At 39.5% G+C, this 10,998-nt stretch overlaps 1 long non-coding RNA gene across 1 annotated transcript; it reads right to left on the reverse strand.

Annotated features, from left to right (window-relative positions):
• Positions 1–5,294: 5,294 nt before the first annotated feature.
• LOC108517134 (uncharacterized) lies at positions 5,295–10,289 on the reverse strand. Its single transcript, XR_001882010.1, has 2 exons — positions 8,847–10,289; positions 5,295–8,569 (listed from the first exon to the last, which is right to left on the reverse strand). It is a non-coding gene; the product is annotated as an uncharacterized LOC108517134 (long non-coding RNA).
• Between the last annotated feature and the right edge of the window lie 709 nt (positions 10,290–10,998).

The raw sequence follows: 10,998 nt of genomic DNA on the forward strand, positions 1-10,998 counted from the left end.
AGGTCAAGAGTTTGAGACTAGCCTGGCCAATATGGCAAAACCCTGTCTCTACTAGAAATACAAAAATTAGCCAGGTATGGTGGCTCGCGCCTGTAGTCCCAGCTACTTGGGAGGCTGAGGCAGTAGAATCGCTTGAACCAGGGAGGCAGAGGTTCCAGTGAGCCAAGATCCCACCACTGCACTCCAGCCTGGGCGACAAGAGCAAAACTCCATGTCAAAAATAAATACATAAATAGTAAATCCAACCATGCAAAATTATTGATCTAGACATTCAAAAATGTTAGATTTATAAAGTTCACATATACATCATTACTGTATACAGAACTCACTTCCTAGCTAAGTTTGGATTATAGCCATCTTTGTCAGATTAACTCTTCCTAAGTTTCCATTTTTCTAATACCTTTAAAATTATCTTAAATAAAGCTACCTCAAAAGAAGTCACTGAGTGAATGACTGCTAGTAGTTTAGTAACAATAAATTTCAATGGTGTAATTTATTCTCAAGTCAAGTTTTATCAATAATTTGCTACCTTCCCCAAACTGGTCTTCAGATATATTAAAGAGTAGTTTAATTACTCATCTGCTTAATGTGCATCTAATAAAATAAGGCCAACATCACCATTAACTAGAATTAACCTAAGCCCCCCACAAGTATTGATTTATGTAAGTCTCCAGTCATGGCTCACTTTTTAAAATCTACCTTTTATTTGGCTTCTAACAGTCAACTGAGAATTATAACTAAGAACTTTGCCATATTTTAACAAATGCTTGGCTGTTTTTAGCATTTTGATACTTATTCTCTATAGAATAAAGTACTTTTAGCACTCATTTCAATAGATTTTTCTTTTAGATCACTTGGGTCAAATATCAAGGAAAATAAATAAGAAAACGGTCAACTAAAATGCTCTCTCGACTCTTAAATGTCACATCTACATGATAAAATACCATGAGCCCCTTAAAACTCACATTGCATGGGGAGAGAATGGTCTTTTCAATAAATGATAATGGATCAATTAGATACACACATAAAAAAAATTTTAACTTTCTACCTCAAACTACACATAAAAATCAGTTTTAGATGTATTGTAGATCTAAATGTAAAAGGTAATATGACTTTTAGAATAAAACATAAGAAAATACCCATGACCTTAAAATAGGCGAAGATTTCTCAAACAGGACACAGAAAGCGTTAATCACAAAATAAATTGATAAATTGGGCTACATTAAAATTAAGAACTTCTATTTCATGAGAAGTCACCATTAAGAGTGAAAAGGCAAGCCACAGAATGGGAGAAGATATTTCCACTACAAATCTGGCAAAGGACTCATCCAGAATGTTTAAAAAGGCTCCTCTAAGTCAATATGCAAAACGGACAACCCAATTGAAAAACAGGCAAACGATTTGAGCAAATATTTTACAAAACAGGATATCCAAGTGACTGATAAACATACAAAATGAAAACCACAATAAGATGCCACTACCTAACCACCAAAGTGACCAAAATTTTCCAGCATTTCTTTAAGTGAACATATCATCATTACAATTAAAAATACACATTTTGGCTGGGCGCGGTGGCTCATGCCTGTAATCCATCACTTTGGGAAACCAAGATGGGTGGATTACCTGAGGTCAGGAGTTCAAGACCAGCCTGGCCAACACTTTGAAACCTCATCTCTACTAAAAATACAAAAAATTAGTCAGGCGTGGTGGCACGCACCGGTAATCCCAGCTACCCAGGAGCCTGAGGCAGGAGAATCGTTTGAATTTAGGAGGCGGAGGTTGCAGTGAGCCGAGATCGCGCTACTGCTCTCCAGCCTGGACGACAAGAATGAAACTCCGTTTAAAAAAAAAAACAAAAACAAAAAAACACACATATTATCTATATGTTCCTGCAGAATTTACATGAAAAGAATAAATATACGTGTCTTCTCTGTCTAAGTAAAAGAAGAATATCAAGTAAACTATTACCTTCAATCGACTTGTCTTTTTAGACTGTGCATATGAAGTGTCGACAAGAATGTGAAACAAGTAGAACTTTTAAAAATGACTGCCAAGAGTGTAAAATTGGTATAGCCACTTTGGAGAACTGTTTGGCATTATCTATTAAAGCTGAACATATGCTCGCCACATAACCCAACACTCTGAAAGGAGTGCACATATCCACTAGAAGATATGTATAAAGATGTTAATAGCAGCACCATTTATAATGCCTCAAGATGAGAAAACAACACAAATGTCCACTAAAAATGGAATGTTTAAATAAACTGTGGTATATTCATACAATAGAATACTATACAACAACTAAAATGAGCCACAGGCTGGCTGCGGTGGCTCACGCCTATAATTCCAGCACTTTGGGAGGCCAAGGCAGGTGGATCACTTAAGGTCAGGAGTTCAAGACCAGCCTGGCCAACATGGTGAAACCTCGTTTCTATTAAAAATACAAAAATTGGACAGGCGTGGTGACAGGTGCCTGTAATCCCAGCTACTTGGGAGGCTGAGGCAGGAGAATCACTTGAACCCAGGAAGTAGAGGTTGCAGTGAGCTGAGATCACACTATTGCGCTCCAGCCTGGGCAACAGAGCGAGACTGTGTCTCAAAAGGAAAAGAAAAGAAAAGAAAAGAAAAGAAAAGAAAAGAGAAGTGGAGCAGAGCCATATACAAAAACTGAATGACTCTCACATGCATGATGAGAGGTGGCACCCCGCCAAAAAAAAACTACATACTATTGTATGATTCCATTTATTAAAAAGTCTAAAACCAGATGCTGAGGGGAGAAGATCTATGCTTTACAAGTCAGGATCACTTTCAGCATAGTGCCTGGAAGGGGATATGAGGGAGGCTTTTGGGGTGCTGTTATGTTCTCTTTCTGGAGCGCTGTCCTAGTCTGTTGGTTACATGGGTATATTCACTTTGTGGCATTCATCAAGCTGCACACTTACAATTTGGGCATTTTCTGTATATTATATTACAATAAAATTTATATTAAAAAATCTTTTTTACACATATTTGTATATTTTCTTTTTTTGTACTTTTTCTATATTTCTTAGATTTCCTTAAGTGAACATATCACTATTGTAATAATAAAAGATAAACACTGTTTTTATGCTCCTGCCAGGATTTATACACAAAGAATAAACCAGATTTATCAACATATAGGTGGTCTTGCCTGCCTAGGCAAAAGAAAAAGTTTTAAGCAATTTTCTTCAATGGTTTGGAAAATTGTGTCAAAGTGCCAACCTGATATGAAATACATCTTATATGAAATAGATTATTGAGGTGCTGTGAAGTCAATATGGTCAATAACAAACTGCCTCTTCGATATCAGGAACTTCTTGCTTTAGAAAGTATCTGAAAAACTACCTCAGTTTGCCTATGAATCCTAGCATAGCAATAGTTTACCTGCCAATTGGACATTTTAAATACCTCATCAGAAGTCCAGTGAAGTGCATTTTAATAAGTCACAGGATATCCCAGCTTTCTTCTAATATAAGAAACAAATTGAAAAAAAAAAAAAAAAAAAAAAAAAAACAGCCTGGGCAACACGGCAAAAGACCAGTATTTACAAAAGATACAAAAATTAGCCGGGCATAGTGGTGTGTGCCTATAATCCCAGCTACTCGAGAGGCTGAGGTGGGAGGATTGCTTGAGACTGGGAGGTCAAGGCTGCAGTGAGCCATGATTGCACCACTGCACTCCAACCTGGACAACAAATCCAGACCCTGTCTCAAAATAAATAAATAAATAAAAATAAAAGAAAAAAAGAAATGGGAGTAAATGTTTTCTCATTCTGTCCTTTTCTTCTCCTTCTTTGCTTGTGTCTTCTACCTCTCTCCCTTTTCTTTTCTTCTCTTCCTCTTTTTCTTCATTTTCTCTATTTAATCTCAGTCATGCGATCACCAGTGAGGCTAGAAAGTTTTAAGCTTACTTCTCCTAGTGTTTGAAATACAAGCTGAAGTGAAGGCCCTTGTTATAACTGGGAAATTAGCCTCCAGCCTCTCTAAAATTGGAAGTGCAAAGAGAGAAGGGAAAGTGAACAAGTATCTGTTTCTTCTTCCCTCTCCCGCTCCAGTCCCTCCCGCTTAGTTCTCCAACAGGCCTCACTATAGGTCAAAATGAATGCAGCTGCCCAACACTGTGATGCGAGCTTGTTCACATTGACGGACACTTTTCTTATGTTCACGTGGTAGGTCACAGAGCAGTAGGGGAAAGGGAAGTGGTGATGCAGTATCTCCTAGCCACGCTAGGGGTGGGGGACCAAAAAGTTGTTAGGGGAAAAAAATACTCGAACAGTGAAATGGAGCGTGTATCAAAGTGGAGGAGAGTGGCTCTTTGAACCGCTATAGTGACAGAAAGAGCAAATCAGGTGCTGTACACATTACAAAAGAACAGGGAAAAATTGTACAAGTGAGATGGTGTGTATCCAAGTTATCTGAAGACCCTGAAATCCTTTAAATATTAGAGATTACAGCTATGATGCTAAATGCCTTAGGGACTTTCAGAAGAACTTATACATTTAAAAGGGGTGCAAAACCTTGAAAATTTATAGGCATCCTAGAAAGTCCCCCAACAGAAACTCTGAAACCTGCATCGAGACTTCCCATTTTACAGGACGAGGAAGGTGGGGGTAGGGGATGGGGTGGTTTCCACCAGGCCCAGCAGAAAAAAGTAGAAAGGTCACCTTCTTCCAATCTGCAAGTATTTGAAATCCCCTCATGGAGGATTGTGACATGAGACTGGAAGACTCAGAGCACCCAGGATGGGACCTCAGGCTAGAGCCAGGTCAGCTCGCAAAAGAAGGGCAGGAAGTCCCTACTCTGGTGCTGCTGGCACACCATCCCCCAGAACGGAGGCAGAAGTGGGAGGCAGGCTGCCTGGCAGAACTAGGTGGAGAGGGGAGCAAATGGCCTGAGAATGCTGACTACATTTGAGTATTTGATGTCTGAGGGGGAGTTGGGGCGAGGCAGAGAACAAATGACTTAAGAAAACCACAAAGGCAGATGAAAGACACAAGATAGAAGAGAAGAGGCTAACTATAAGAAAGTGATTGTGGGCAGGTTGAGAGATAGCCACTGGGACAAAATAAAGTGGTCAGTGATGGCGAGGAAGGAAGAAATCAGCCTCAGAAGGAGCAGAATTCACACCAATCTGAAGCTCATATCTGAAATAGATTCGCACATTATTCAAGCCCAAGAGTTGTGGTTTGGGGTGCCCTTATATTAGGCTAGGGGAGGTGGCAGGAGGGGTTCTTTTTAAATAAATGAACCATAAATGATTCAAAAGGTTTTTTTAACTTATTATGAAAAATTGAGCATACAAAAAAGTAAGCAGAATATAATAATGACCTTCATGTACCCAGTACTCTGATCCAACAATTGTCTAATCCTGGCCAATCGTGTCATTCAACCACAACCATTTTCCCCCTTCTCATACTAGTTTTTTTTTTTAATTGTTGTAGTTAATGGCCGGGTACAGTGGCTCATGCCCGTAATCCCAGTACTTTGGGAGGCTGAGGCGGGCTGATCACGAGGTCAGGAGCTCGAGACGAGCCTGGCCAACATGGTGAAACCCCATTTCTACCAAAAATACAAAATTATCTGGGTGTGGTGGTGCATGCCTGTAATCCCAGTTACTTGGGAGGCTGAGGCAGCAGAATCGCTTGAACCCAGGAGGCAGAGGTTACAGTGAGCCAAGGTCGTGCCACTGCACTCCAGGCTGGGTGACAAAAGTGAAACTATCTTAGAAAAAAAAAAAGTGACCACAATGTCATTATAACTCAAAATTCTTACCATCAGGGGACATTTTGGTGGCATTTCTATATTAAAGTCTCTTTTGTTACTGTACCCAAAAATGCTTGTGCGTTTTAGAAGAATTTGGAAGGGTGAGAAGAAATTTTACTAAGAGAAGGGATCAGGAGGTAAAGCTGTATCAGGAACCCTGGGAAGGACAAAGACCTAGGAAGAAAGACTGTTCTAGGCCGGGCACGGTGGCTCACGCCTGTAATCCCAACACTTTGGAGGACGAGGCAGGCAGATTACCTGAGGTCAGGAGTTCGAGACCAGCCTGACCAACATAGAGAAACCTCTACTAAAAATACAAAATTAGCTGGGTGTAGTGGCGCATGCCTGTAATCCGAGCTACTCGGGAGGCTGAGGCAGGAGAATCACTGGAACCCGGGAGGCAGGGTTGTGATGAGTCGAGATCATGCCATTGTACTCCAGCCTGGGCAACAAGAGCAAAACTTCGTCTCAAAAAAAAAAAAAAAAAAAAAAGAAAAGATTTTGTTCTGTGGTTGGTCATAGAATACAGCTGTTCAGTGGAGGACATGCATCTTATAAAACTCCATACTTAGCTCTAGAGAAGTCTGCAGCAATCAGTAGACATCAAAAAGCCAACATTGAAACTGCTCTCATTGAAAGCAGAGAATGAGGGGATCTATGTAACAGGAAAAATGGTGTTTTCTGTTCTGTCTCCCCTCCCCAATCTATTGTACTAATATATTATGTGCATCATAAAATATTTTAAAAATATATCATTAAAGGATGTGATTAAAAAATAAACTTCTCATATTTTTCTCACACTCTAATAGATCATCTTGGACCCCTCACTTTGGAGACCACAGAGCTTGATTGTCACTGTTACCCAAGTGTAGTCTTTAAGTGGGTGAGAGAGAAATCCGGTTTGGCAGGTTGAAAAAGAGCCTAGGGACACCTATGCAAAGGACAGTAGAGGCCAGTGGTCTCAACTCTACTGTACATTAAAGTCAGCCTGGGAGGTTCTGAGAAATGTGAACACTTAGGTCCCACCCTATATGAATCGGATTAGTAATTCAGAAGGTGAAATCTGTGCTTTTTTTTTTTTTTTTTTTTTTTTTGAGACGGAGTTTCGTTCTTGTTGCCCAAGCTGGAGTGCAATAGCGCGATCTTGGCTCACAGCAACCTCCGCCTCACCGGTTCAAGTGATTCTCCTGCCTCACTCAGCCTCCCGAGTAGCTGGAATACAGGCGCGTGCCACCACGCCCGGCTAATTCTTTTCGTATTTTTAGTAGAAACAGGGTTTCACAACGTTAGCCAGGCTGGTCTCGAATTCCTGACCTCAAGTGATCTGCCTGCCTTGGCCTCCCAAAGTGCTGGAATTACAGGCGTGAAGGTCTGTGCATTTTTAAAAAGTTCCTCCAGTGATTCTTACAGGCAGGGTTGAAAATCCACTGGTGTAGGTGTTTAAAAAAAACAGTTGCTTAACGTAAGGATATTAGTTCTGATTTTAAAACATTTTATTCTGCTATTTTCTCGTCTATGAGTGGGACAATGTTTCGCAGGGAAGTGAAAGGAAAAGGAGGGTAGAAAAACTTTAAAGTAGAAATCAGACCTAATAAAAGAATAGTGAAGTTCTCTCGAAAAAGGGTGGTTTTCATTTCCATATTCCAGGTTCTAATTTACTACATTTTAAACTGATCCAAAATTTTGACAGACGTTATTTTCATTCAACCAAAAGCACTTACCCTACTAGATTATTAAAATTATCTAATGACTATTTCATATTGTGATCATGGTTATTTCATATGTCAAAATAATTAATCCTGGCTACTTACATATTTTCTTTTTAATCAAGTTTATCTCTCAGTTGGGAAAAGAAACAAATCTGGTCTTAAAAAAATAGAAAGATATTTTCTATCTCTGAGGAACTGACTTCATCAAATTATCCTGGAGGGAAAAGCAAGTACAAAAATATGAACTATAGGCAGCTGGAAAGCAAAATTCTCCACAGTGAATGACATACCAAATCCTGCAGGGAAATATGCACCACAATACATTGTTTCCTGTGGCTTCCTGCCTGAGGAACACTGAAGAACAGTAAAAATTATTCCAGAAATGATTTCCTCAGCTGTCTCATGAATGAATTTAGCACAGGTATTTGGTCAAAATGTTAAATCACTGTCAACTCCAAACGTGTATATTGATAAATGTTTATATATGTAATCACGGGTTCCTAAAAATGAAGGTTAAAAGAAACTTGAACTGGATTCCATTTTATCACAAGCCTGGAATGCTGAAAATGCTGTGGCAAAGTCATCCATTCATTCATCTAAGTGAAAAGCCTATAAAACCATGGGCATCTTCAGCCATATCCTTAAATTTCACCATTTTACGTTTCACAAAAGTTATACTGGCATTATATTTTGTGCTGGAAACAAAGTTAATTGTCTTCTGCAGGATACTTAAAATAAAATGGGCAATCTTAGTTTATTTTATGATACTTAAGAGGCTAAAATGAGCTTGTTCCACAAATAGCCTTCCTAGTAAATCCTGGGAAGTCATGAGAAGGCGTGTGATGGTAGCACGCGCCTACTGTAGATGGCATTGTGCATTTGGCTTGGCCACAGCAAGTATTTACTAAACTAGGGGTGGGTTGCCACAACAGACTCCAAGGTCATGCAGAAAATTAATATCAATAATTAATATCTTTGTATGGTTTTACATGGTACTTCACATTTTTAGATGATTTATAATTAGTTATCATCCATCTTTGATATGTTATTGCCATAATTTGGGACCTCCATATCTCTTACCTGGACCACCTCTTTCTTTTTTTTTTTTTTTGAGACAAGTCTCGCTCTGTCACCCAGGCTGGAGTGCAGTGGCGCAATCTCCCGCTCACTGCAAGCTCCACCTCCAGGGTTCACGCCATTCTCCTGCCTCAGCCTCCTGAGTAGCTGGGACTACAGGCGCCCACCATCATGCCCGGCTAATTTTTTGTATGTTTTTTAGTAGAGATGGGGTTTCACCATGTTCGCCAGGATGGTCTTGATCTCCTGACCGCGTGATCTGCCTGCCTCAGCCTCCCACCTGGACTACTTCTAAATAGGTTCTCATCTCACTCCAGCCCATCCTTGCCATCATATGTTCTCTTGACAATGCATCTGGGAGCCTGTCACTCCTGTTATTTATCTATGGAATGTTCTATCTCTTGTTTCTTGGTTCTCACCTCCTACTACCTTCCCACATTCACTGCTTAACACAACCACATGGAGCTTTGTGCCATTATGCAAACATACTGTTTGGTTCTAAGCTCTGTTTCTTCACTGTCCTTCATGAGTATCTTCAGTGTCTCTGACTGACTGGCAAGCTCTCACAAGGCCTGGGAAATCAAGCCACAACTTTATCTCTTCTGTGGAAGCCTTTTTGGAAAGCTCCGGGGTTGGCCTTTCTATCTTTTGTCTTATCTTAACCTTTGTATATACTTTTATTGTCATTCTTATCACCATTGTCTCTTTCCAAATCTGGGTTCCCCTCTCCCCACTATCACCCCCAAATAGAAATTGAGTTCCTCCAGGGAAGATACTCTTTCACAGTCATCTTAGTATCCCCAGAATCTAGCAAGTGTTCAATTAAAGAAACTGATGAGCTCAATTGATTATTAAAAGAATTTTTGTTCCTGTTTGAGGTAGAGAAAGTAGAATAATATAAAGCAGAAACAAAGTTATTTCAAAGTTATTTCACCTAAATCAGAGGTGAGAAATCTATTTTACTGTGAGCCAATTATGAAAATTTAAAGATGCTCACTGGTTATATTTTTAAATTATTTAAAACAAAAAATATTTCTACTGAATGAAAGAATTTCAAGGTGAAAATAGGTACTTCCTGTTATAGGCACTAAATTGTTAAAATGTGAGCAGATGTCAGATGCAGCAACACCGAGATGGTTTTCTGATCTTTGATCAAAGCTTAGAAGTGGCAGATTGCTCTTCATCAACCAGGATCATTTATTCTTGGCACTAAGTCTTGGCACTTAGATTACAGAGGATCACAGGACCACACGGTCCTTGTTCCTTAGGGAGGCCTTTCTTCAAAGGTTGACTTTCTTTGCCATCCTCTCTCTGCAAGGGGTCTCTCTGGCCTCTCTAACTTAGTGGATTTTTCCTTCCCCTCTCCCTCCACTTTCGTGAGTCAGGTGTTAGAGTTAATACTTAGCAAAGAAAATATATACACATATTAAAGTTGATCTTTAGCAACCTCATATAAAAAACACCCTGGGGAAAATGCCTATATCTATGAATAGTTGCTTATAAACTATGATTCACAGGGTCTCAAGGGGTTATGTAGCAATTTGGGAGACTGGCTGGATGGGGCATGTTTTGACTATTCCTTCACCTACAGGCCTTGAGCATTTCTGAAGTCTTCTCACAGTACTAGGCCATATGTGACATATAAGCACTCAAGTTGTGTCTACGGGACATCAAAATAGCCATCTAATTGGACTAAATAAATTATATTTAAAGCATATCTTTCTAGGATAGGAAAACTGCTTGTTTTGTATCATGTAAAAGTTAAAACAAGGAGATATTTAAATATGTATTTTAATTCCCTACCTGATTGCATTAGAGATGAATATACATTATCATCATATGATTCAAATGATTACTGCTCTGAATCTGTGAGGAGATTCACTACTTCAGAGAGGAAGAAACTGATATTTTTTGAGCATCTGCCAGATACTTTACAAACATAAGTTCATTTAACGGCTTAGCACATGAGGTGGATATCACATTGCCCCATTTTATGGATGAGGAAATTAAGATTCAGAGGGGTTGGGTCACTTCTTAGGTCACATAAATAGTATATGATTGAGCTGGCATTTGACGTGGGGTCTGTGTGTCTACAAATCCAGTGCTTTGTCTTCACACCACACCACCGCTGGAGGCCCACAGAATTATAAGGAACCCAAATGAGACAGGGAAATGCACACAGCCTTACTCTAACTGCACCTAAACCATGCCAGGCTATTGAGTGTTGATTGCTAGTCCCCCATAGCTCCAGGAAAGGGAATGCCTCATCTGTTTAGAAACTCCCATACAACAATCCTTACCAGAACTTACCACTAAACCAAAATCTTGACTTTGTAAATACAACAAGCAGTTGTCATCATCCTGAGAAAAAACAAATTTCCTTACTTTTAGTGATTATTAGGTCCTTAAATATATTTTATGTAGTTAAATAA

This window comes from Rhinopithecus bieti, unplaced genomic scaffold (genome assembly GCF_001698545.2).
Source record: "Rhinopithecus bieti isolate Rb0 unplaced genomic scaffold, ASM169854v2 scaffold_36840, whole genome shotgun sequence".
In the NCBI taxonomy this organism is placed as follows: domain Eukaryota; kingdom Metazoa; phylum Chordata; class Mammalia; order Primates; family Cercopithecidae; genus Rhinopithecus; species Rhinopithecus bieti.